At 36.0% G+C, this 6,000-nt stretch overlaps 4 non-coding genes across 4 annotated transcripts; all 4 read right to left on the bottom strand.

The window, feature by feature from the left end:
* Positions 1–4,410: 4,410 nt before the first annotated feature.
* On the bottom strand, positions 4,411–4,529 carry LOC141317588 (5S ribosomal RNA). Its single transcript, XR_012351958.1, has one exon. It is a non-coding gene; the product is annotated as a 5S ribosomal RNA (ribosomal RNA).
* An 801-nt stretch (positions 4,530–5,330) lies between these two features.
* On the bottom strand, positions 5,331–5,449 carry LOC141292507 (5S ribosomal RNA). Its single transcript, XR_012340528.1, has one exon. It is a non-coding gene; the product is annotated as a 5S ribosomal RNA (ribosomal RNA).
* Positions 5,450–5,533: 84 nt separating this feature from the next.
* LOC141317576 (5S ribosomal RNA) lies at positions 5,534–5,652 on the bottom strand. Its single transcript, XR_012351947.1, has one exon. It is a non-coding gene; the product is annotated as a 5S ribosomal RNA (ribosomal RNA).
* An 84-nt stretch (positions 5,653–5,736) lies between these two features.
* On the bottom strand, positions 5,737–5,855 carry LOC141317565 (5S ribosomal RNA). The gene has a single exon (XR_012351936.1). It is a non-coding gene; the product is annotated as a 5S ribosomal RNA (ribosomal RNA).
* Positions 5,856–6,000: the final 145 nt, after the last annotated feature.

Here is a 6,000-nt window from a genome sequence, read left to right as displayed (position 1 = left end):
CTCCACCTTTCCAATTAGAGTGTCATAAGCAATTTTCGATGGTTTCCCCTCCCATAAAAAGTTTAAAACAATAGATTTGATTTTTTTATACACCCATATAGGCAAACTCACAGAACCCAATACATACCACATTTTTGATAAAAACAAAGAATTAATAACTAAAACCTTCCCTTTTAAAAATAATCCTCTTAATTTCCAGAAATTTAATCTCTTCTCCATTCCTTTTAAAACCTCCTCCCATACCACTTCTCTTATTTCATTTTCATTTTCTCCAACCCTTATACCTAAAATTTTCATACTCTTCTTTTCTTCCTTAAATTGCATTTTATTCAGCAGATCATTCGGTAATCCAATTTTCATGTATGTAGTTTTTTCTTTATTAACTTTTGCCCCTGTTCCTTTACAATATCTTTCTAAAACTTCCATTGCTTTATCCATACTTTTAATATCTTTTACAAACAATGTCGTGTCATCTGCATATTGAAATATTTTTTGTTCTGATTCTTCTCCTTTTATGCGTATTCCTTTTATGTTCTTTTCCTGGTCTACTGCCAGTCCTAAAGCTTCAGATACTAAAGTGTATAATAATGCTGACATAGGACACCCTTGTCTGATTGATCTCGTTATTTTAAAATCTTTAGTTAAAAAACCATTCACTTTTACACAACTACTTATATCTGTATATAAACATTTTATCCATTTTAAAAAATTCTCCCCAAAACCAAATCTCTCCATCACATGTATCAAGTATTTGTGTTCAACTCTATCAAAAGCCTTTTCTAAATCCACACTTATTATATATCCTGTTTCTTTCTCCTCCTTCATGTACCATATCATATCTCTTATATTGTTAATGACATCAGTAATATCTCTTTTTAGAACAGCATATGCTTGATTTGTAGTAATTATATTTGGTACTACTATTTTCAATCGATTGGCTAAAATTTTGGCTAATATTTTATAATCTGTATTCAACATGCTTAGTGGTCTGTAGTTTTTCAGGTCTCTCTTATCACCTTTTTTCTTGTAAATTATTTTCACCATACCTTTCTTCATACTATTCGTTAAATTCCCTTTTTTAAAATTATCTATAAATATTTCATTTAAAATTGGACATAACACATCTTTAAAAACCTTATAAAATTCAGCTGTTAATCCATCTATTCCTGGACTTTTACCATTTTTCAGTTGATCAATTGCAATTCCTATTTCTAATTCCGTAATCTCACTCTCACACATTTCTTTGTCTCCCTCATTAACTTTAACCTGTATTTTACTTAATACAAATTCCTCATCTTCTAAAACTATCTCATTTTTGGTAAATAAATGCTTATAGAATTCTCTGACTTCTTCCAAAATTCCTGTTTTATCTTCTACAATCCTCGCATCTTCTGTTTTAATACTTTTTATTATATCTGCTCTCTGTCTTGTTTTTTCTAATTCATAAAAATATTTCGTACTTCTTTCTCCTTCTACAATGTCTTTCGCCCTACTTCTTATTATTGCTCCTTTACACTTCTCTTCTTCTATTTTCTTTAATTCTTCCTGTAATTCTATTATCTTATCAATATTTTCATCATGCTCATTTACTTTCCTCATTTCTTTATCCCACTCTTTTTTGATCTTATTTTCTTTCATCTTTTTGACTTTTTGCCATTTTTTTGAATATTCCATTGAGAATTTTTTTATTCTTTTTTTTAGAATGTCCCACCAAAACCCTTTTTCCATTTCATACATTTCCTCATTTACACTATTAATTATTATACTTTCTATTTCCATTCTGTATATTTCATTTTTTAGAAGTTCTGCATTTAATATCCACACCCCTGGTCCTTTATCAGCCTCATTAAAATTCATCAATATCCATAAAAAATCATGATCACTCTCACTATAATTTTTGTAAGACGCCTTAGTGACATAATATGCTTCCTTTTTCTTACATAAAAATAAGTCTATTCTACTTTGCTTTAGAACTCTGTCAACAATTTGTCTTCTTGAATATTCTCTTTTCATACCATTCCTCTCTCTCCACACATCCACCATATTATATTTCTCCATTATGTTATGTAGTTCATTCCTCCCTCTATCTCTTCTAAATCCCATTGAATCATCTACATCAATTCTCTGTATTACAGTGTTAAAATCACCTAACACCATAATGTTGTCATGTTTTTCTATTAACTCATTCATATCCCTGTAAAAATTAAATTTATCTCTTTCATCATTTGGTGCATGTATATTACACACTTTCATTTCTTTTCCATTACACACAAATTTAACAATTATTATTCTTCCCTTTGTGTCTTTATAATCTATATTTACTTCTTCAAATACTCCTTTTCTTATTAAAATAGCTACCCCTCTCTTCCTTTCCATATCACAGTTACTATATATTTCTCCGTTCCATAATTTTCTAATTTCATCACTTATTTTATCTTCCCATTTCGTTTCTTGTAAACATAGCACATCACATTTTTTGGTCAGACACATTAATCTTTCAAACTTTTGACATTTGGATAATCCTCTAGCATTCAGCGATACAATTGATATAGAGCTCATTAAAGAAAAGATTGGAAAAACCAAAACCCACCATTCAATCCGTTTCATTGTCTTTCAAAAAAGTATTTTTTACTTCACCCATTTCAGCTTTCCTCCTCTCCAGTCTTTCCTTTTGCTCTTCTCTTCTTATCTTCTGCCTTTTAAGAACCTGTTGAATGTCTAAGCCATCTTTTCTTGTTTTTACACATCTATTCAGTCTTTCTTTTCCTTTGTTTTCCATTCCACGAATTTCCCCCCCATTGTCTGCTCCTCTTACCTCAGTCAGTGTCTTTATTCCCTTATCCTCAGCTTTTTCTTTTTCTTGTCCTTTTTCGTAGTCCAGTTCATTAGTGTCCACATCGTCCTGTTCCTTAGAAAATCCTTCTTTAATCAAATTTATATCCTCTTTGTTCGCTCCTCCTCCCATCTCCATTCCTTGTTCTTCATCTTCCTTCTTTTCTTTATTCTCATCTATGTTGTTGTTCTCCTCTTCCTCGTCATCTTGTTTCTCGTCCTCTCCTTGCGTCTGCCTTTGTGAGTCATTTAACCTCTCAATTGTTGTAACTCCCATTACCTCTTGTATTTCCATTCCTGGATCTTCATTTTCCTCGTCTTCTATCTCGCATCTGCATCTTAACATTGTCTTTTGGCAGCCTTGGCACCGCGGGACTTTACAGTCTCGCGCATAATGCCCCTGCTCAAGACAATTTCTGCATGTGAATTGTGGGCAGTCCTTTTTTTCATGCTCCGGACTTACACAGATCCTGCATGTCTTCACTTGATTATCGTGAATCACTCTGAAGTACTGCACTCCTTCTTCAGTCCTGAAGCTTGTGTTGTATGGTAAAGACGTCACCTCTTGTGGAAACTTTACCCTCAAAAATCGTGTTCCGTCTGCCACCGTTGTCCCGGGATGATATCTTCTTCTTAGTGGTAGAATGGGAGTTACACCCCAATTGATTAGTTTTTGACTGATTTCCTCATCTTCTATATAGCTGGGCAGACTCAAGAAAGACACCATTCTTTCTGTTGCACACAATTTCCTTATCTCACATTCTTGTCCGTTTATCATTATTCCATTCAACAGCAAATCACAGTCCATCTCACTTTCCATAGTCATTTCAAAATCATAATTATTTTTTCTTCTCAGTCCGATCAATTTTCCCATTCCAACTTTCTCTTCAACTGCTTTAATTATCATTATTATTGTTATATTTTCTATATCTTTAACAGTCATTGTTAATGTTGCTTCTTTCTTGTATTCCCTCTGATACCTTGTTTGTTTGCTTAATTTCTGTATCATTTGTTGTCGTTGAGATAAAACATTTCTTTTTTCTCCAACTTCTTTCTCAATTCCAATACCTTCAGTTGATTGTAGATCTCCTTTCCGTTCTTGTCCAGTTGTTTTTCTTTCTTGTTTCCTCCTTGAAACCACCGTCGCCCACGTTTCATTATTGTTTTCTCCATGTCTTTCATTTATATTCCTTTCAGTTATGTCTGCAACAAATCCTGGTTCCGCATTTCCCATCTCATGTTGTTTTACCAGTCCGTGTTCTTTGTCCATTAAATCCATATTTTGGTTGTCTCAAACCCCAAACAGAAAGACCTGTTTGGGGTTAAAAAAAAACCTTCCTCAAAAAAAACTTTTTCTAACTAAAAAACAAACAAAATAAATGTGAAAAAACACCCAGAAAAATGGTGAGCCTATCTCACCTACTGCACACTACAAACTGCCAACTCACTTCCTGTTTGCTCTCTAGCGCCTCAGGTGGGGGTATGGCCGTAAGCGAGGGCTGCTCCAAAAAGTGGGCTATTTAAAGATCAGCCTCCGTAAAAACCAGCATATTATATAAATAGTGAAGAAAAGGCAAAAGCTTACAGCACCTGGTATTCCCAGGCGGTCTCCCATCCAAGTACTAACCAGGCCCGACGCTGCTTAGCTTCCGAGATCAGACGAGATCGGGCGCTCTCAGCGCGGTATGGCCATAAGCAAGGGCTGCTCCTAAAAGTGGGCTATTTAAAGATCAGCCTCCGTAAAAGCCAGCATATTATATAAATAGTGAAGAAAAGGCAAAAGCTTACAGCACCTGGTATTCCCAGGCAGTCTCCCATAAAAGTGTAACAATCGGCCTTATCAGCCGAGTTACAAGACTAAAATGGGGTCAGATTTAACTGTGAGAGATGACTAGTGGTTAAAAGAATGAGACATAAAAGAAAATTGGTTTAAATAGATTTGGTGTATTTACAAGGTTCACATAAAAGACTTTAAAACAACACGATAAAACTAGGTAAACTCTGTTAAAAGAATACAGTTCATTTGTCCATACCCTAAAAACAGGTAAACTCTGTTAAAAGAATACAGTTCATTTGTCCATACCCTAAAAACAGTCCAAGAACCCCAGTGTGTTGATAAGTCCAATGTGAGTGTCCACCAGTGTATATACAATCCACAGAAAGTGTAATCCAAAGTTTGCAGGTGGTGAATGGAAAGGTGAGCTCTAAAATTAGCAACTCCTCAATCCAACAGTTTGGTGACTGTCCTTTGTTTGTCATGCTGCTCTCTTATACAGTTGTACTTCCTGCTTCCTGTCATGTGTCTAGTCACATGACAGGCCAACCATCCATTTATTAAAGACACATACACTTAAAATGTTAAGAGTAATAAAATGGCCTAAAAAACATGTAAAACACTTAAAACTCTATAATACATTTAAATGATTGTAATAAATAGAGCGGTAAAAGACGTCTTTCTAAAAGCCAGCATATTATATAAATAGTGAAGAAAAGGCAAAAGCTTACAGCACCTGGTATTCCCAGGCGGTCTCCCATCCAAGTACTAACCAGGCCCTACGCTGCTTAGCTTCCGAGATCAGACGAGATCGGGCGCTCTCAGCGCGGTATGGCCATAAGCGAGGGCTGCTCCAAAAAGTGGGCTATTTAAAGATCAGCCTCCGTAAAAGCCAGCATATTATATAAATAGTGAAGAAAAGGCAAAAGCTTACAGCACCTGGTATTCCCAGGCGGTCTCCCATCCAAGTACTAACCAGGCCCGACGCTGCTTAGCTTCCGAGATCAGACGAGATCGGGCGCTCTCAGCGCGGTATGGCCATAAGCGAGGGCTGCTCCAAAAAGTGGGCTATTTAAAGATCAGCCTCCGTAAAAGCCAGCATATTATATAAATAGTGAAGAAAAGGCAAAAGCTTACAGCACCTGGTATTCCCAGGCGGTCTCCCATCCAAGTACTAACCAGGCCCGACGCTGCTTAGCTTCCGAGATCAGACGAGATCGGGCGCTCTCAGCGCGGTATGGCCATAAGCGAGGGCTGCTCCAAAAAGTGGGCTATTTAAAGATCAGCCTCCGTAAAAGCCAGCATATTATATAAATAGTGAAGAAAAGGCAAAAGCTTACAGCACCTGGTATTCCCAGGCGGTCTCCCATAAAAGTGTAACAATCGGCCTTATC

This window comes from Garra rufa, chromosome 1, assembly GCF_049309525.1.
Source record: "Garra rufa chromosome 1, GarRuf1.0, whole genome shotgun sequence".
In the NCBI taxonomy this organism is placed as follows: domain Eukaryota; kingdom Metazoa; phylum Chordata; class Actinopteri; order Cypriniformes; family Cyprinidae; genus Garra; species Garra rufa.
This window is presented reverse-complemented; position numbering and strand designations above follow the sequence as displayed.